This window comes from Chiloscyllium plagiosum, chromosome 2, assembly GCF_004010195.1.
Source record: "Chiloscyllium plagiosum isolate BGI_BamShark_2017 chromosome 2, ASM401019v2, whole genome shotgun sequence".
NCBI lineage: Eukaryota > Metazoa > Chordata > Chondrichthyes > Orectolobiformes > Hemiscylliidae > Chiloscyllium > Chiloscyllium plagiosum.
This window is the reverse complement of record NC_057711.1, coordinates 40,516,516-40,538,604: the sequence shown is the minus strand read 5'-3', so window position 1 is coordinate 40,538,604 and position 22,089 is coordinate 40,516,516. Positions and strand designations below refer to the sequence as shown.

At 38.4% G+C, this 22,089-nt stretch overlaps 1 protein-coding gene across 8 annotated transcripts in view; it reads right to left on the bottom strand.

Annotated features, from left to right (window-relative positions):
• LOC122559094 (single-stranded DNA-binding protein 2) overlaps positions 1 to 22,089 on the bottom strand; it is a 378,880-nt gene that overhangs the window by 211,644 nt on the left and 145,147 nt on the right. The gene's annotated exons all lie outside the window — the stretch shown is intronic.

Below are 22,089 nucleotides of genomic sequence, written 5' to 3'. Positions count from 1 at the left end.
ACACCTACATTTGTGGGGTGAATTTGTACTTGCAGAGTTACATTGTACTTTGCTCAAAAACTGCATGAATCCATGTAAGATTCCGTTAATTCATTTTTTAGACGTAAACATTATGGCACAGACAGCAACATACAGGGGGCTAACACCTTTAACACATTATCTGGGCTGACAATTGTTAAAGTTCACCTGAGTCTGGAACTTTTAATAAAGGTTTTGTGATTTACATATGAAAGAAGTGAAACTAACATGGTCATTCTAACAGATGAGAGACTTAGCAAACAATCAAGGTACTTTTCAATGTATAATTTCACACTGTAAACTTTTGTTATAAATTCTGTGTCTTACAATTGTGTACTCCACAACCACCTGAAGGAGCAGCGCTCCGAAAGCTAGTGCTTCCAATTACATCTGTTGGACTATAACCTAGTGTTGGGTGATTTTTAACTTTGAACACTCCAGTCCAACACCGGCATCTCCAAATCGGGAATTGTTCAGGTATTTGTCAATGAAGTAGTAGAGAGCTCTCAGACCATTCTGGTTGGGAATGGAGGTATGGGGTCTGGACATCGATGGTGATCCCAACTATAGCATAAATGCTGTTCCTTCTACATTTTACTTCAGCTCTGATGAAGTATATATAGTCTCAAAATGTTAGCTTATGCTCTCTTCATGAATGCTGTCTGACCCGCTGTGGGTCTTGTTCAGTTTGGAAAGATATAATAGCAAAATGGCACAATGATCAGTCCTATGACCTTAATCATTTAATATGAATACTAATGACTTGCAGGAGGGGGAAAAGTTTAATGAATTCAATTTTCGGATGATACCGAAGTAGGTGGAAACACATGCGGCGATGTGAACATAAGAAATCTGTGAGGGATAAAGGTAGGTTGAGTGAGTGAGCAAAAATTTCACAGATGGAATTTAATGTAGGAAAACAGGAGGTCTTGCACTTTGAAGGGAGTAAGAATCAAAAGACATGGTATTATTTAAATAGTGAGAGATTCAAAAGAATACAGTACAGAGGGATCTGGATATTTTTGTGCATGAAAGAGATGGCATGAAGACTTAGTAAGTAATTATGAATACAAATGCAATTTTGGGCTTTTTTCAATTTAAAATAAAGAAGTTTTGTTACGAATGTACAGAGTTGGTGAGACCACACCTGCTGTACTGTGCACAATTCTGACCTTTGTATTCAAAAGCTGGCATTGAACGTAGTTTTAAAAAGATGCACTCAGCTGATTCCTGGGATGAAGGTATTGACTTATTAACAACAGCTAAACTGGTTAAGCTTATATTCTTTCTAGTTGAGAAGAATGAGGGATAATCTTACTGAATGGTGAAGTAGGCTTGAGGGAGCAAATGTCTTACTCATGCTCCTAATTCTTACGTTCTTATGCTGCCCTGAACAGACCATCTGGGATATCTCAGTTCCTCTCTGTGGTTCCACTGTTTATTGTTGGCCAGGACAACAGAATAGTTATCCTGCATTTTCCAAATCATGTAATGCTACTTAACAGGTAGCCAGGTGTTTATTATCTCAACTAAGAACATCTCGAGCAATACAACGGTCTCTCAGTATCTTGTTTAAGCATTAGTCTCAGCTGTGTTCTCAAAGTTCCCAGGATCACACAATCAACTGATCCAGATCAAGCACTACCAAACTAACACTTACACCCAACCCTTACTTTGCTTTCCTTTGACAGTTAAAATCAATAAGTTCTAAAGACACTACTGTTGAACTTTGAGTTTAAGGTAGTATTGAAATGCTGCAAGATAATTTTAACTACTTATAGAAATAATGATTCCATTTCATTCTCCCATCTGTGTTTTTCTTTAAAGCTTATATTTGTTTTACGTTAATCAAGTTTTCCCTAAGTGCTGAGTGGGTAATACAATGTAAATACGCCCCAATGAGATTCTGTTTCTTCAGATGTGTCACTGGGATATAAATCTCTCTGCTGTGTGCCTCGAAGGACACATTCTACAGTATAAACTGATACATTTTCCTGGGGCTATCCAAGTAATGGCTTTCTACCAGATAATATAGGGAAAAAAAATCAGTTCTAAGTGAAAACAATGTGGCAAATCTCCTTAGACGTCTTTGTTAACTTAGTTCAGCTACAAAAACATCCCCAAGCTATACAAGTAGCTATTTACAGGACAGAAACAATGCTAATGACAGTACTTCACTAAATTAAAACAACTGCTCATCATATTGGTACTTTGCACATTCTACCTCTCTCTCTCTCCCCCTTTAAGATGCTTTTTAAAACCTACCTTTTATAAAAGACTTATTCGGTTAACTCTTACAATTATTTTTAGCTAAATCCAGATTGCATTGAGTTTTTTTTAAGAAGGGTTTTCATTGTGAGGCTTTTATTGATCTATCTTACCACATCAATTACTGCATTACCGGCCCTTACTGCACCCAAATTTTGCACACACTGCTTCCAGAACAACTCACAACCTAATGTATATCCACAGAAATGTTGGCATCATCCATCCATGCCTCATTTATAAAGCTGTTGTGCATCTGGTTGAGTGCTGGCATTCTGAAGTTGTTCTGCATGGTCAAGGATGTTTGCACAAGATATTGGAGAAGAGCAGGTTGGTACTGTGATTGTCCAACAGAGACCTGGAGGTCCTGGTCAAGGGGAGGGTGGAAAGAGGTGAGCTGTTCCCAGAGAACTGTCAGAAGAAGATGCGTCATCAGACCCCGTCAACCTGGTCTCAGGTCACTACCCAGCTCAGTGCTGTCTCTGGGATGCAGAGGAATGACCAGCAATGCGAAAACAGATTAATGACTTTCTCCACTCTGCCAGGGAAGTGTCACACTCTTCTCTCTGCTACTTCGAATTCAACGTATCGCTGCCACTGCACCCACATCTTTTGCCAAGGTTCATGCTCTGCCACTCCCACTATTGCCAGCAACATCTTCCTTCACCTATACTCCCCTTCCAGCTTCACACAGTATTAACCTGCTATGTACTCTGTTCTATCTCTTTTGTAGAGGATCTAGATTGACACAGGCTTGGAGGGTTGAAGAGCCTTTTCCAGTGCTGTAATGTTCTTTGTTCTTTGTACAACTCACCATCTTTCCCCTTCATACACCAGCACTAACATCTATGCCATCCACTGTAATCTTATTTATTCTCAGATTTTTTTTCTCATTATAGGAAAGGACAGCCCATGACATAGCAGGGGTTAGGCTGAGGTCAACCTCAGTGCGATTGCAATTGCTTAGGCAGGTATGCTAAGATATCTATGTTCCAACAAATGAGTAAGTATCATTTTGCATGCCACTGCTATTCTCCAAGTAATCCACTGACAGCCTCAGTCATTGTTGCCACTTCTAACCACTGATCACAATGTTTTCTTTCGTCTTGCAGGTTCTACCAGTCTTGAAGGCACTGAGCAACAGTTAAGATAGCAAGTGACCATCGCTGAGATGCAGCCTAGTCCAGTCTGCTGTTGAGTGCTTGTTTATGTGTGCAGTATCACCACAGCAGTCTTTCAATGCAATTTGCTGTTGCATCCTTCAATGCAAATCTGTGCTTCCAAATTGCATAGTTGAGTTCCAGAATGTCATGGACTGCATTTGACTAATGCCCTTTGATCATGCCTGGGCTGACAGCTTGGTCAGAGATAACATGGAAGTCAATCAGAACATGCAACAAGTTGAATTCACCAGCAATACCCTCTGCTTTCCTTGTAAGTTTGCCTGACATTGAATTTGTTTGTCAAGTTTAGTAAGATGGGAGTCTGAATATTAATGAGACAAGTTGTAGGGTAACAAGGCATTCAACATATGTTAATCCCTTTGAATTGGCATAGCTCACATCGCTCAGACCCCTATAAGATTTCATCCTCATTTTTTGTCTGAATGCCTCTATGTGCTGTTTAGTACGAATTTTTGTTTTCTATTATAACGCTCCTGTGATGCACCTTCCTTTGTTGAATACAGTGTATAAATACAGCAGCAACATACTGTCACTGCTAGAATTCTGATATGTAAAGAACAAAAAACTGCCACAATCACTCAAGAGACCAGGCAGCATTTGTGGATCCACATAGACTACCAGACCTTCTGAACATTTCCAACCATTTCTGAATGTATTCTACATAAGTGCAAATTGTTTTAGCTAGTGACACCCGTTGACCAACATATTCAAATTTTAAAGTCAAAACCATAGAGCTGTCACTGCCCTGTTCTCTCAGTCTTTCCACATTTCAAATGTTTATCTAATCTTGCCTTGAAAAATGCAATTATCTGTTACCTTGATTACTTTATCTTACAGGATATTCCCTGCTCTAATAATTCTCAGGATAAATCTTTGTCCTCACTCCATTAGTGATAAAATTAAAATGATGATCGATTGCTACTGACTTTCCAACTCCATGGAAAAAAATCTTCCCTTGTCACTTTATCGAAATTCACCTTAATTTTAAAACATTTACTAAGTCATAGAGCTGCACTGCATGAAAACAGACCCTTCAGTCCAACTCGTCCATGCTGACAAGATGTTCTAAATTAATCTAGTCCCATTTGCCAGCACTTGGCCCACATTTCTCTAAACCCTTCCTATTCCTAGACCCATCCAGATGCCTTTTAAACATTGTAATTGTACCAGCCTCCACCACTTCCTCTGGTAGCTCATACCATTTACTTATTCATTTTAATTTGATTTCAGGAACTAGGTGACTGACAAGGTTTTTCTTGTGTTTTTTTTTGTTCACAGGTTGTGGGCATTACTGGCAAATGCTGGTATTTGTTTCATTCCTAATTGATCCCTAAACTGAGTTGGCTGTTCAGGCAATTTAAGTGTCAGTAAAGCGACAACCATGTTGTTATGTGTCTGGAGTCACACGGATGCTCAGCCAGGTAAGGACAATAGATTTTATTCCCTAAAAGACCATCAATAATGATTACATGGTTGCCATTACACTAGCTATTAGTGCCCAATTTATTGTCCAGTTGGCAATTATCGGGTCTTCAACCCAAATGAAAACCCAGAATAGGATACCTTAACCACCTGCCTAGAGTTGCTGACCAGATCCTAATCACTAACATTTAGCAACTTCATAAATCAGGCCAAGGCCTGCTGTTGATATAGCATTTCTCAAACTCCCATTATGGAGCAGCAAACAGCTAAAAAGGCAGGTATTGTTGGGGACCTGAAGATCATGGGGACATGGAAGTCATGCAGATTAGAAGGAAGGGCAAGGTCAGCAACCAAACCCCAGCCCCATGTCTATGACCTCAATCATGCACAAATTAGCACAGATGAAGTGACCCCAACCCTCTTCCAACTAACAAGCAGTCTGCACATGATTACCTTCTGGGCTGGCATTCAAGCCCAAGCAACCACAGATCTTTAACTGGTCCCAAAGTGTTCATTAAATGACCAGTTAAGGATCTTAACTGGAGGTAGGTTACCCATGGGCCTTCCTGCCCAGAATTTATTTAGGTAAAGGCAGGATGGTGTTGAGTATTAGTTCCACCAACATCTCACCTAATTCACCAGGTGTTCTGCCTTCTCAGATTCATGCAGGCCCCGAAGATTTCATCCCCAATCTTCTTCATTGCAATCTGGCTGTAAGTCACAATTTATCTCTAAGTAAGTCAATTTGTAATTTAGGGACCAGTTTCACCTTGCTGTGAAGGTTATGGATGCAGCAGCAAGATTAAAATTAATTTATGCAGAGGTATGTATTTGTGTAGGCATGGTAAACTACCACTTTCAACTCAATGAAGTTAAGAAGGATGAGTGGGGATCCGATTTCAATACTCAGAGTTTCAAGGCTTGGGCAGACATAGAGATGTTTCCATTGGAAGGAAAGATTAGGACCCAGTGACACAGCCCTCAGAGTGACCTTTTAGAACGGAGGTAAGGAGAATTTCTTCAGCCAGAGTGTGGTGACTCTGTTGAACTCATTACCACAGAAGCCTGTGGAGACCAAATCATTTACTTAAGACAACAATAGATAGGTTCTTGATTAGTCATGAGGAGAAGGCAGGAGAGTATGATTGAGAAACCTATCAGCCATGATCAAATGATAGACCTGATAAGTTGAATGTCCTAACTCTGCTCCTGTATCTTATCTCTAATCGTCTAGGAGTCCAATCATATGCTGTAATGACAACACCACTAACCATATTGATAGCTTACACTACCTTACTACCTGTAGGATGAATACCTGAAAAATAAAGATCCTGTTGTTTATCATTCCAGGTTCATGGTCCTTCTAGGAAGTTAAGTGACAAGGATAAAAACGGTTATGAATTTCAAAAGGTCAGTCCACTGAGTCATCAAAGAAAGTCATGGCCCATTGCAAATCTGAGCGACGTTTCAATAAAAAGAGTAAGGAAAAATCAAAAGATACCATCCCTAACATCAAAGTAGGTACAGTAAAAAAAAAACAAGATCACCCCCAGGATTTCACTTCACCACTGTAGCTCAGTAGCAAAAATGTGTACCATCTACACGAAGCACAAGAGAAATTCACCAAGGTTCCTACGACAGCACCATATCCAAACTCCAACACTACCATCCAGAAGGACAAGGTGAGTATGTTGCCATCAAATGAAAATGTACTAAAACAGTATAGACTAAGAATTACGCAGAATAAACAAAATGTATATTTTAATTGGTAAAGTGTCTGAAACTGAGAAATTATTTATGTAAATTAAACAGGGAGTGGAATAACAAATGGAATAAGGAATAGAATAAGGAGTCAAGACCTTGCCCCATAGCAAATTTGATAACATGGGAGAATTTAATTAGGGTGGGAAGGTGATAGGTCTTTACACTGACCCCTTCCCACCTCTGCTCCATTAAAGGGCCAGGCAGAAAATTCATGGATAGCTTTCCTCCATTCCAATGTCAAGTATGCAACTAATGCAGTCTTAAGGGCAACATCCTTCTGCCATTGATGTATCATTCAGATGATACTCATCTTGTTGGTTTTGCTTTCTGGTTTCTAAGAGGAATGGGTGGACAGGTTCAAAGGCATTCAGTGATCAAATACAATCAAATGAGGAGGCTTGGAAGAGAATTACGAAAAAGGAAGGCCCACAATGAAAGAAAGATGAATAGACAACAATCACAAATGTAGAGAGGCAAGTGGAATGAGGCCTTGAAAAGATATGCAATAAGAGTTATATCATGCTGATGCCGGATCTAGATAAGTCAGATCCAAGAATAAAATCCAGCTTGATAAGTCATTGATATTAATTAATGCAACAGTCTTTCACTGAAACATGTCAAGCTGTAAATTTAGTTTTAAGATAATGAAAATTATTTAAATGTTAAATATGTTAAATTAACCAGCTTAATTTGCTGCTTTTCTCTGTCTAAATATTACACAGATTGAACTATTTCAAAACACAGCGAATCAAAATTGCATCTACTTTCTAATACCATCACTTCACAGTTACTCAAATTTTAGGTAAGTTCCTTACCTATCAAATTTGTTAATTTGATTTAACTGATACTTCTCAGTTCTAGTCCTGTGTATTGTGCAGCCTACTTAATTGTTTTGTCTTAGTTCTCATCTTAAGATTCGTGAGGCCTTTTCCCTTGACCATTCACACAAATAAGAGTTTAAATTTTCTCAGTTATTTAATAATATGCAGAGTTCTAACCAAACATTTGTAGTCTGGAAGTCTTGCAAACTACATTCTTTCAGCAAGATAGTCCATCTCCTGAACATTTTTTGAAAATTGTCTTTTTCCCCAGGAGATTATACTTGCTTCTGACTCCAGTCAGGTCTCTTTTGGACTGCCCAAAAGCTTTTTAACTAAATTGAAAAAAATTGCACATCCTAAACTCCGCTGATATGATGCCTTGATGATTGTTTTTTCCTCATCATGGACCTCTATAGTAATAACAAACTTCCAATAAAATCTCAGGAGGGACATGGTTGTTTAAAATCATAGTTCTGGAAAAATTGACCTAGTATGTTTTTAAACCACTTTACAGAAGTACACCAACAAACATATGCCACTAGTTTAAATCCAAGCTTGAAAGCAAAATATTTTATGAATTGCCCATCTTTCATCACAGTGAGGATTCTGTAATCAATGCAAAGGAGTGACAGTGGGTGGGTATAGGTCTAATTTGAGGGGTGTAGACGGTATAGCTTTGAAATAAAAAAAATCCTCAGAACTTCCAAGAAAAACTGGGACTCAACTCAACATGGACATCTACTTCAAACCCACCAACTCCTACAGCTATCTGGACTACACTTTCTCCCAACCCCTTACTCCCAATTCCTCCGCCTCTGCCATACCTGCTCCCAAGAGGAGCAATTCCACTCCAGAACATGCCAGATGGCCTCCTACTTCAAGGTCTGACAGCATCTGCGGCAAGAAATCAGAGTTAATGTTTGAGTCCAGTGACCCTTCTTCAGAAGGGTCCGTGACCCTTCTGGTCAGTGATTTTTCTTTCATTCTGAAGATGATACTGGGTTCAGAGACCAGAGCCAGAGGCACAACATTCATCAACCACTCCATTCCTTCTCTAAGTCCCCAATTACCCCAACATTAGAATAGATGCAGCATCACTCCCAACCAAGCAGGGAGACCACCCATTTTTCAAGTCAGGAAGGCTGCCAGTTTTCAGATGGTGGGAACACAATTAATTGGGGCAATAATGGGATGAGGCTCTTAAGTGGCCGTGAATTGGCTTGTCTGTTCAAACATAATTTCTGAAGTGTTTGGAAGAAGACAAGTATCTCCTTAGTGTCAACCTGCCTGATTATCTGTCCATTTTGCCACTTTCACCCACATTTCTTGGGAGGGGAGAATCCCAGCTTTTGCTTTCTTCAAATCTATGTACTGATCTGTTTTTACTATCGTTTTTTATTGTCTGCAGCCAGAACTCATCGTGTGCTCTTACTTTATTATTGTATTTTGATCCTGTTAGTCCATTTGTCAATGGTCAGAGATCCATTGTCAGGATATTCTCAATTTAAAAGCCCATCATAAACTATTTCCTGTATAACCATTTTCCAAACTTCAGAAACCAGACACTCATATCTCAAGACTCCATCGACCTAAACATTTACAGGCATATTCCTTGGTCACAATTGACAACTTAGTTTACCTGTCCTTATTTCTTTTTTGATATCAGCACTAGCAGTCCACATTACCAATTTCTTTTAGTTTGTGAGTTCAATTTGATTCAAGTAATAAAAGCTGTGTGCTATTTATTTCGCAAATGAAAATCTCCCAAATCGAGCGATAGCCCCTTTATTTGTTGAATTTAAGGCAATTAATCCAGCACTTAATCTGTAGAGAACACACTTCTCAGTAATATGCAGCATCATTAGTGTCTCAGGAGGTTGGTTGAGCAGAAGACCTCCAAGCCCTCGGTTTCTTCCTCTCCTGTCAACCCAACCAGTACCCCTTCATCGACACACTCATTCAATCGGCTGAACTGGTCCTCAGCCTCAACAACTTCTCTTTTGAATCCTCCTACTTCCTTCAGACCAAAGAGGTAGCCATGGGCCCCAACAATGCCTGCCTCTTTGTCAGATATGTGGAACAGTCCATCTTCTGGAGTTATACTGGCACCAGTCCTCCACTACATTGATAAATGTATTGGCACCACCTCGTGCTCCCACATGGAGATAGAACAGTTCAGCAACTTTATGAACACTTACCACCCTGACCTCAAGTTCACCTGGACCATTGCAGACACCTCCCTACCTTCCTGCACCTCACCGCCTCCAGTTCCGGTGACCAACTCAACACGGACATCTACTTCAAACGCACTAACTCCCACAGCTATCTGGACTACACCTCCACCCAATTTCCCCCGCCCCACTGTAAAAATGCTATCCCTTACTCCCAATTCCTCCGCCTCCACCATACTGTTCCCAGGAGAAGCAATTCCACTCCAGAACATCCCAGATGGCCTCCTACTTCAAGGTCTGTAATTACCCCTCCCACATGGTCAACAATGCCCTCCAACACATCTCCTCCACTTCTTGCGCCTCCGCTGTTGAATCCCACCCCTCCAACCACAACAAGGATAGAACCCCGCTGGTCCTCACGTTCCAATCTCTGGACACAGTGCATCATGCTCCGCCATTTCTGCCACCTACAGTCAAGCCCCACTACCAGAGATATATTTCCCTCCTCACCCCGAACAGCATATCACAGAGACCATTCCCTCCAAGACTCCCTAGTTAGGTCCATGCCACCCACCAACCCACCCTCCACTCCCAGCACCTTCCCTTACCACCCATCCTTCCACATCAGGCAGAGATTCTCCTGCATATCCAAACACCTCATCGACTATGTCCATTGCTCTCGGTGTGGTCTTTCTCTATATTGGGCAGACATAATGCAAACTTGCAGAACATTTCATAGAACATCTCTGAGACACACACACACTGTGGCCTTCCACTTCAACTCCCCCTCCCACTCTACCAAGGACATGCAAGTCCTGGGCTTCCTCCACCACCAAATCCTAGCCACCCGATGCCTGGAGGAAGAACACATCATCTTTTGCCTTGGGACCTTCCAACCACAAGGCATCAACATGGATTTCACCAGTTTCCTCATCTCCCATCCCCCCACCTCATCCTAGATCCAAACTGTCCTCTTGAATTGTCCCGCCTGTCCATCTTCCTTCCCACCTATCCGCTCCACCCTCCACTCCAACCTATCACCATCACCCCCGCACCTGCATCCAGCTATCACATTCCCAGTTACCTTCCCCAACCCACACCCCACATTTCTGATGAAGGGCTTACGCCCAAAAGATCTATTTCCCTGCTCTTCGGGTGCTGCCTGACCAGCTGTGTTTTTCCAGTGCCACACCTTCTGACTGATCTCCAGCACTTGCAGTCCTCACTTTCTCCTGGTTGAGCAGAGACCTTGACTGTCCTCAGCATACTTGGCCATGACCACTCCTACTGTTGTAATTCACAGCTTGCCTTTCAGCAGATGGATTTTTTCAAATAACTTGTTAACGATTCTGTGTTTCCTATTTCTTAATCCAAAGGTGTATCTTGCTCATGAAGGTTACTCCACATGGGGTGTTGAGATGGACTTTGGGCAGTAGGTGAATTCAACATGTCACTGTGGAGGGGTAAGTGAGGTGCAGATGACTGTCCTAAGCATGTATTAAAATTAACACTTCATCTCCCAGGAGCTCACACAAAAACATTCATAGCTCAAATATATAAAAACACAAACACTTCCTACACTTTTGAAATCCATACTTTGTCAATTATTTCATCTTCTGCTTTGTCCCTAACAATAGCATTCAATGTTTTATTTTAGCTTTATAGTCTTACCTATATAAAAGAATCTTGATTGATTTAGGCCATACATTTCTCAACGAATAACAATCAACCAGAACGACTGAATCACCAGTTTGGGCTTGTTCCAATACAGATAGAAAGTTTTAAGTATATCCATGGAGAAAATTAATGATTCTCCTGAAAAATTAAGTTGACTGAACTCTACATTACATAAATGGAGCGCAAGTAATAATTCAGATACACAGTAGCTATTAATTATCAGGTGCCACAGAAAAGACCCTCATAACTGTTGTTTAAAAAAACAGCCCTTTCTGGTCCTTTACCATGACCCCATTTGTAACTTGCAGCTCTTGTACTACCCATCCTCAAGGCTTTCTCCCATTTCACCTTCACCATATGCTGTCATTTACTAGAAGCTTTCATTATATAATAATGAAATTTGAGCTCATTGTCTGGAGAGAAAAGAAACAGCATTACATTTTATTACTGTGCTTTTGAGATTTCTATGAAAAACTATTGTTGGGCCAAATGGTCTGTTTCCACACTGTAAGGATTCTATGATGATTCTATGATAACCAGTCCCAATGAGTAGGAGAGTTGTTCTGAACATGGTGGAAACAAATAAATGGGTGAGGTTAGGGAAGGTATTCCATGCAATATGGAAATAAGATATACAGTACTGAAATATGCTGCATCTGAAACGCAAGTTTTTTTTTAATTAAAAGAATGTTTGCAATGAATAATTGCAGCATTATCCCAGCATGATGCAGAATTGAACTTATTTTCTAATATTTAAATCATTTTGACTTGATTAAACAAGTAAGTGATTAAATTGCATGTTGTTTGATTGTGGTTACTTGTAAAACACTTTTTTTTAAATAAAGGAAAAAAGCCATTTAGTCAAGGAAATGGTTCTATGATTGCTTTAATGATTCAAGCTAATGTGAACTTTAGCTAACACATTTCTTTGTACCTTTGTGGGACACAAGTGTCACCAGTCAGGCAGCATTGTCTATGTCTAACTCCCTTAAAAGGAAATCATCTTTTTGAATATAACTGGTTTGGTAAGTTATTTAAAAGGGCGGTAAGGAGTTAATTACAGTGCTGTTAGTCGAGAGTCATACTTAAGGCTGACAAAGTAAGGACAGTAGCCTTCTATCCTGAACAACATTAACAAACCAAATGGTTTTCCTAACAATTGGTTATTTTCATGGTCATCATTACTGATTATTAACTTTTAATTCCAGATTTATTCACTTACATTTAATTTTACAAGCTATTATGTGGTGAAGTTTGAAGAGATCTCTATAGTATTAATTCGGACCTCTCGATTACTAGCCAGGTAACATGTGATTGCATCTCTCTACATATCACAGATGACAAAACAACAGGAAACATGGTTTTAAGAACAAGACAGCTGTAATCAACCTCAGGAGGAAACAGACAAATTAGTAAATACATGCCAGATGAAAGGTAGATGTGAAATAACCTATTTCAAAGAAAGGCAAGCAGCAATCACCCATGTTCTGTCCAATATTTATCCTTCAATCAACATCGAAAGAAATGATGATCTGGTCATCATCACATTGCTGTTCATGGGAAAATTCTTTCCATAAATTGGTTGCATTACCTAGATTACAAAAGTGTCTGCAGTCTAAAATGTACTTCATTAGCTGTTGAATAAGTAGGGATAATCAGAGGTTGTGAAATGTTGTATATCAGCATTTTGTTCATTTTTACTAATAGTACAGCCAATTTATTTAAGTTTTACACATACTACATGAAACTGTTTTCCACATGTATAACTACTGTTATGGAATTTGACAGCACAATACTAATGTACTGATTGCATTCTATAGCACCAGATTCAATGTCCACGAATGGCTGAAAACATCACATGAAAGATACACTGAGTAATATAAAGTAAAAAAAAACTGGTGTAATTTATTTTAAAACTGAAACAATCACAAACATGCACAGACATCTAACAGTAAATCCATAATGCTCATGTATCAATGACCAGGTACAATCTTTCTATCCAAGGGCTGGTCACTCAAATCTATAAAAATGCATAACCAAAATATTACAAGTTAGCAGGCCAAGAAAAGTATCAGAAGAAGTCAATTTCTCCAGGTCACAAATTTAATAGAAATTGATTGAGCAAGCCATTTCATGTTGCTACTAAGCAGAGGCTACATGTGTGACATTTTCCACTAACAGCATACTGTTGTCAGTCCAGAACGATGTTCAACCTCCCACACAACTGAGCAATGCTTGGTGTAAATTTCAGTACCAGTGCAATGCCAGGTACGTTGGCCATTCACCCTACAATTTGGCATATTGTGTCAAATAGTAAGGTTGTTCATAAAAAGCAGAATACTTCAACAGCCTCCCCCTGTGAAACCCAAAGAAAATGCTTATTGTCAGATCTAATCCTGTGAATGGGCAGCACTTGCTGAGTGACCATCAGTGCAATGACAGCTTGAGTAACAACTAATTCAATATAGTCAGTCAAGTTGGCAACATAGTTCATTTACACTGGCAAGATGCAAGTCAATGTTCCTTGAAATTGTACGACCCTGGAGCTCCCTAGTGTTTTTTCATGGCAATACCTTGACCATGCAGAATCATACTGCCAACCCTTTGCTTCTGTGGTACAGATTGTTGTGACTATTTAAAATTTGGTCTTCTTGCAGTTGTCCCTTTTCAATAATATTAAATAAAGAAGTCAAACCAAAATACATGCAGAAACCAAGTCCAAAAGGGAAAATGTTCAACCAAAATGCCAGCAAGGTGTTTACTAAAAGAATCGAAATTTCTCAATGTTGTGTAAGTCTAACAGGATAAATGATTACCAAAAAGCAGAGAATCTATAAACCTACAGCCATAAAAATTCTTAAGTGGTAGGAAATCATGAAATGAAAGGTGAAAAAAATACCTCAATTCATCAAGTCTGAAATGGTCCAAATTGGTCAACAAAAAATTCAGAAACATGACTATCCAAAATATGCAGAAATTAGTAAAAGCAATTTTGAAGGAGAAATTCTGAAATGGAAAATGTTAACTACATACATAGCTGCAAGAGAGTGCATTCTGTAGGAGAAAGCCTGTAATTTTTATTCATACATAAAGTATGGGCACTGGTGGCAAGGCCAACATTTACTCAGCACTCTTAATTACACTTGAGATAATGCTGGTGAATTACCCCCTTGAACTACTGCAGACCATGTAGTAGAGTTAATCCTGTAAGGTTGGGATTTCAAACGTGATAAGGAAGGAACACTAATACAGCTCTTGGAGATATATTGTTTGGAGAGGAGATTGTAGGTCACTACGTTCCCATGCGTCTGTTCCATTGCTTTTCTATTTTACACTCGTTACAGGTTTGGAAAATATTGTGGAAGGAATATAGATAAATTGTATCTTGTAAATTGTTTACATTGCTGTCATTGTGTAGTTGTGGTCAGGGGAGTAACAAACTTATCAAGGAGACTGTTTTGCTCTAGATTGTGCCAAGTTTCTTGAGTTCAGTTGGAGCTGCAATCATTCAGACAAGTGAGACGTATTCCATCACATTTCCAATGGATATCATGTAATTGGAGGAGAAATTTTAGGGAGTAAGCAAAAGGGCTATTCATCACAGAATTCCCAGACTTTGATATGCTTCTGTCATAGCACAATATATGTGCTTCTACATTCAACATTTTGATCAATAGTGACCACCCAAGATGTTGATGGTGGAGGAGTTCAGTGATGGAAAAGCGATTGAATGACATGGACTGGTGATGTTTCTCTCTTTTTTTAAATGGTCTTTGCCTGTATTGTATGGTCTGAGTGTTATTTGCCACTTATCAATCCAAATATGAACACTGTCTAGGTATTGCTGTATGCCGGTTCGGTGTCCTTCATCATTGGAGGATCTGTGAAGGGAACTGAATGTTGTATAATCACCAGCAAATAAACCCAATTCAGCCTGTATAATGGATGAAAGATTATAATTTAAAACTGCTCTTAGAAATTCCTAGCAATGTCCAGGAGCTGAGATAGCTAGCACTGAATAGCCACAATCATTTCCATTTGTGTGAGGTATAACTCCAGCCAGTTGAAGGTCTCCCCTCACCCCTCAGTTTTACTAGAGTTACTTAATACTACACTCAGTTGAAAGTTGCACCATTGTCAAGGACAATCACACCGATTCCACATCAAGAATTTAGATCTTTTAACTGCATTTGGATCAAGGCTGCAACAAAGTCAAAAGTCAAGTGATCCTTTTGAAACCCAAACTGGAAGTGGGAAAGCAGATTATTACTAAACGTTGCCTGATAGCAATATCAATAAAAACTTACATTATTCTATTCTCAACCCATCAATAAAGTAATGGGGCAATAATTAGCCAGATACACTTTTCCAACATTTGTCCTCAGAGCACTTGCCATTTGCCATTTTGGCACATAGATGCCAGACTTTACTGGAACAGTGTGGTTAGGAACACAGCTAGTTCTGCACTATAGGTAGGATGTTACGATGGCCCATGTTCTTTGTGGGCTCAGGTATTTACTGATTACATGGAATGCATCTAGTTGGCTGAAGACTAGCATCTCTGATAATGCAACCTCGGGAAGAAGAGGAGATGGATTATCTACTTGACACTTTTGTCTGAAGGCAGTTGTAAATTCTTAATTTTTGTCTATTGCATTCATAAGCTGGACATGTTATCACTGAGGATGAGAAAATTCATGAAGACTTCCCACAAAGATATAAAAGAGACCTAAGGGGCAACTTTTTCACACAGCGGGTGGGACAGGTATGGAATGAGCTGCCAGAGGAAGTGGTGGAGGCTGGTACAATTGCAACATTTAAGAGGCATTTAGATGAGTATATGAATAGGAAGGGTTTGGGGGGAATATGAGCCAGCTGCTGGCAGGTGGGACTAGATTGGGTTAGAATATCTGGTCGGCGTGGACAGGTTGGACTGAAGGGTCTGTTTCCATGCTGTACATCTCTATGACTCTATGATTAATTGATTAATTGTGCACCAATAGTCATTAACAAATATAGCAGGTACAGTCTGCTTCATTATTAGAGGATCTATGAATGGAACGAAGTGTTGTACAATCATCAGTAAATATCTCCATTTTTGACTTTCTGATGGAAGGAAGATCATTAGTGAGCACTGTAATATCTTTGATTTGATTGGTTTGTTGTGGGATCGCTTAGCATGCAACTGCATGTAGCCCTCGTTATGGCTTCAGCTGTTGGTCTCTGTAATCAACTGAAAACATCAAACAAAGAAGTCTTTCAAAATACAGCATAGTAATTTCTATCTCTAGCAAATAATTAGATGCATTAGCTACTATTAAATGGAACAAAATGGAACTACGAATGTACTTGAATCTTTATAACTCAACAGCAAAGGTGAAAACAAATAATGATGAATTTTCATTCAAAATATTTAAATCATCCACGACCATGTTCTCAAAGCATGTTTTAATTTCAATAAGTAACAAATATCAAAGATTTGTATGGCATTTAGCATTCACAGGTAAAGAAACTCAGGTGAAAGGAAAATCGCATTATTCAAAATGCCCAAGCTCCTCAACATTCACAAAACATATGGATGTTGAAGCTGTTTATTGCTATGCTTACATCATTCCACAAAGCCTTTGGATATTCCCAATATCTATCAAAATTGCCTGAAAGGGAGATGTTTCATGGTTACCTCCAACTACAAAGCTTGGCAACATCAAAAATCAGGATGATTAATAGGCAATTGTTGTATGCAACTCCTAATTGTTTTGCCGTGCTATTGTTATGTTTACATAGGTATTTTGTTCTCTTTAGACCAGTACACGTGCTTTTGTGGAATGAATGCGAACAGTTGCAGCCTGATCTCTTGCCCATTGGCACAGCTTTGTCCCTTAGTTTAATATTAAATTGATAACAACACAACTTTTAAGGTAGTAGCGGCAGGGAGAATGTGAACATTTACCATCATTACATCTCTGAAATGGATAGCAACTCCTGGAATCTACAAATAAAAAGTTTAATGCAGAAATACAGAAGTCGCTATCAGAGATGCCATGCTTGTCCATGTGGCGGCTTAGTAATGTTCTCAGAATACAATCAAATTCAAAAATCACTGTACTAATGAAAACCTGCACTTTCAGATTATTAGGTTCACTGTAAAAGTTCTTCAAAAAGTTATAGCTTGTTCAATAAGGTTAATCTGGATTTTTGAAGGTATACTACAATTGACAATCATCTCTGACTCTGAAAAGCTAATTTTACATTTGTGGAATGTCATTTTTCTCCCCCCCACTCGCCAGTCAAAACACGTTCCATGTTTTTTTCTAAAGTTGTTTATGATATTTCAGCTAGTGCCTTAATCGTTTGTATATGTATATACAGTGCACTTTGTGAAATATAATTATTAGTGTATTTTACTTCTGGGTTTGATATGATTGGCTTTGCTTGTTGTTGGATGACTACTGAATTAGTGTCAAATTCAAATGAAAGCTGAGAAAGGAATCTATGCCACAGAGACTGTTAAACCCTATGGGAGACCTTTATTTTTAAATCAAGTTCAGAAGTGGATGCTGTTATTTCGCTGCTGATCGGAAAATCTAAGCCAATGTTTTTAGAAAAGCCATACAAAAATGGTATGAAAATGCAAATACCAAGTTTTCACAGCAATCTGTGTAATTCTGAGATTGGGTCAAAATTTGACAGAGTTTAAGTCTGCTGCTGACTGTAAGTACTTATTTGATGGCACTAGTGAGTGCTTTAAATGTGAAAAATATTAAATGTCCAGTGTTAATGTTACCAATTTCTACAGCTGGATAACTCCCCAAAAGAAAACTTCAGTTATACATTGGGAAGTGAATACACAAACAAGCAAAAGATATCTTCCAAGTGATTCTGAGCACGTGGATAGATTTCCATGCATGTTGGAACAACGTTAATGCACAAGATAAAACTTATGAATTTTGAAAGTACAATTCCAAAGTGCCACATACTAGGGTTACAAGGATCAGGGAATTAGTAGATATTAGCTAACTAAAGCAAGTACTAATTCAAGCACAAAAAGTAGGTGATGACAAATAAAAAAAAAAGACTGAGTGGGAAACCATGCAGTACTGGATATCCACAAGGATCTGTTCTCAGCCTCCCACTGTCTTTTGATATTCAGAGAATTCATAAGTACCACGGTAGATTATACTTGTAATATTGCAAAATTTTAAGGCATCAAAGTATGCGGTTATTTGATGAATAGACAAACAAAATAGTCTGGAACAATTTAATGGTCAGGTAACAAACAACACATTAGTTCTAGGGTCAATTATACTAAGATTACTCACACAGAGAAAATACATGCACTGGATAAAAGTGGCTTCCAGCACCAAAGTGGAAATGTTGAAGAATTAATGAATAATTTCAACCCATACTTTATAATAAAACTGCTGCATTTTCAATGAAAATGCATACAAAGTAAAGGTTTTTGCAAGATTTTGTCCTGCCTTCAACTCACTTCCATTTGAACATAGGTCACTGCTAAAAGTTTTGGATCTTTGAATTTACCTTTTCATGTGAAGACCCTCCTCTAAAAGGTCCTAAATATACCTATTTCTAGTTTGAGCCAAATGGACAGATGTGGGTAAATTAAAATTAATGTGGAATAAGAGTGACATGATACATTTTAGGACAATAAAAATAAGGAATACAACTTTATGGTTAATGGGAAGACATTTGAAAAGATAATTTCCTGAAATTGACAGGTAGGTATGTGAAGAGGCACAAAAACTTTTAATTTTATAAATCAAGAAACATAATTCAAAAAGTACTCATTAAGTTATACTTATAGTGCTGTATGAAGTATTAAGATTCCCTCAATAAAAAAAGAGAATATTAATGCCATAAAAATATTTAGTTTTGATTCAAGCAATAATTTTTCATCATGAGAAATTTATAGTCATGAGTAGGTACTAAGGCAGGAAAAACATTTAGTAAGGTGTTTGACATAAGGATGAGTATTTGAAGAGTCTAGCTAGAACATCACAATTTTGACAGACTACCATTAAATGGTAATTGGGTCAAGTATCGAAGAGAACATGGAATTCAATCTGGACACAACAAAGTGGCAATCAATAATAGAAACTATGAAAGGTCTGCTGATCACACAAGGCTAATCAAATTGTAGTTAATAAAATTACTTAATAAAGAACAATGAATAATGACAAACAGAAAGAACTGTCTAAATACTTTGAGAAGATGCACCATTTACACAGTACGAGCACATTATCTCATGACACTTAGATTTATCACAAGTATGGGTGGACAAAGTTAAAAATCATACAACGCCAGGTTATAGTCCAACAGGTTTAATTGGAATCACTAGCTTTGAAGGAGTGACGCTCTGAAAGCTAGTGCTTCCAATTAAACCTGCTGGACTATAACCTGTTGTTGTGATTTTTAACTTTGTACACCCCAGTCCAACACTGACATCGCCAAAGTATGGGTGGAACCTTGAAGAACTGAGGGGTTCAAACCTCTGTCTGGAAGTCAATGAAAGACCCTTGCCTTTTCCAGGGAATGCTTACTGAACCACATTGTAATCTTCCATTGGTATCACGACCTTGGGGGAGGAAATTCTACTCAGTGAGAGATGTCAGCCAATCGGGTGGTTGGAAGCAACATAGATTGAAGAGGGAAGGTGGCATGGTTGACACCATTCCACTGAATTAAGTGGCCCTCCTACCTTTAAGTAAGCCACCTCTGGGAACAGCTGTTTCCTTTCAATATCAATGAGTTGTCTCAAATTAGTTTTGACAGCCATTTTTAAAACCAAAAACCCAGAGAGAATGAGAAGTGCAAATGCACAAGGGGCATATACCGAAATGGCAGAGCTTTTCAAAGGTATTTTCCATCCACAGAAAATTTCTCATTACCACCACAAACACTTCAGAACCAAAAGTGTCTTGTACCTCATTTCTCAAAAACCCAGCATAAAAGAAAACAGGAAAAGTAAGAGAACAAAAAGGATTGATTCTGACATCGAAAACAAAGAAATTAGGTATCATCTCAAATGTTTAATTCTAAACTTCCAAACTAAAATTTCCTGAGTTCCAAAGTTAGAAACAATAAAAATTCCACTATACACAAAATAAATATAAGCATGAACTCACACAGGTACAACATATACACCTGCACTAACCAGGCAATGAAGAGCAATATTTTGTATCTCTGATTATGAACTTTCATTGGCACAGGACCATTAGAAACAGGAACAGCGGTAGGACATTCACACCCACGAGCCTGCTCCTTCGTTCAATAGAATCTTGGCTGATCAGACATTCCACACATCCATTTTCCTGCATTTTGCCTCTAACCCTTGATTCCCCTACTGGTGAAGGATCTACTTATAGCAACCTTAAATATACACAAGGACTCTGCTCCCACAGCCCTCTGTGCCAATGAGTTCCAAAGACTCACAACCTCAAAGGAGGGATTCCTCCACATCTCAGAATTAAGAGATGCCAATTTAAGACTGAGATTATGTCATCTGGTCCTAGACTCTCCCATGAGGGGAAATATCTCCTCAACATTTACCCTGTCAAGCCCCTTAAGAATCTGACAGGTTTCAATAAGATGACCCTCATTCCTCTAACTATCAATGATTAGAGATGCAATCTGTTTAACCTTTGCTCTGGAATAATACCGAATATCCAAACTTTTGAAACTAACTAACAAACAAATATGCAATGACAGTACACCTGCAAACATGGGGAAAAAAAGCTGTTTTCACAACAAGCAAAGTACTCTTGGAAATACTTTAAATTGTGAAGTAAATCAACAGGCAATATTGAAAAATGATGTTAAATTGAACAATTCAGTTAACAAACTACAAAGGACTAATAGTTGCTACACAAGATTTCAGTTTGCTTGAAGGGAAAAAGTACCAAACCAAAAGTAACATTTGAAGTATTTATCACATTTGTAAAATAATGCATGCACTATTAACCTTTATTCAAAGTAAGTAAATCAAAATGGCAAGAAAACGAAACCACCGTCAGCCACAGCTATCTTATCCAATTTCTACATTAGAGGAGATAGCATAAATGCAAACCTTGAAGCAATATTTACTTCTGCATGACACACCTCATGTAAGAGTCGAACATATCTAACCTTATTAATGAAGATTAAAATTTTTGCTGGCAAATGTTCTGGTTTGCTGAAAATTGCAATCATTTAAGGTTTCTTTTAGCTTAAATTGGAAACAAAAATACTCCTAATTTTACTCTGACAAGTTCTACAATGACAAAAACTAACTCAAGTTTTGAATTCTCACAATACGTGCAGAAGCGAAACTATCTCCATACTGAACTCAGCAACTGACACAAATGGGTTAAGTCTTGCACAATGCAAAGTGCCTCCAGAAAATCAAAGTCATTGTTTTATTTTAAAACAAAAGCTTTGTAAAATTCAATCAATTTATTATTCAGATAAGATACACAATAGGTCATGATTGTTTACCAAAAAGATGAATCACTTATGCCAAGCCAAAAATTCCACTTACCTATATTTTATTCTTCAGTAAACCACCAGGATCAACTGCACTCCACAAATGTTTTGAAATGGCACACTAAGTGTGGCATTCAGTGTCATTTAAGTTATTCATCAAAAGCTTCAAATTAACTGAAATAACTTTCTCACAAAAACAAGTTGCGAGCCAAGTAATCAGATCAAGAGGTTACAGGAAAATCAAGATTTCATATCATATGGTAAAACAAAGTCAGAAAATATTGCAAG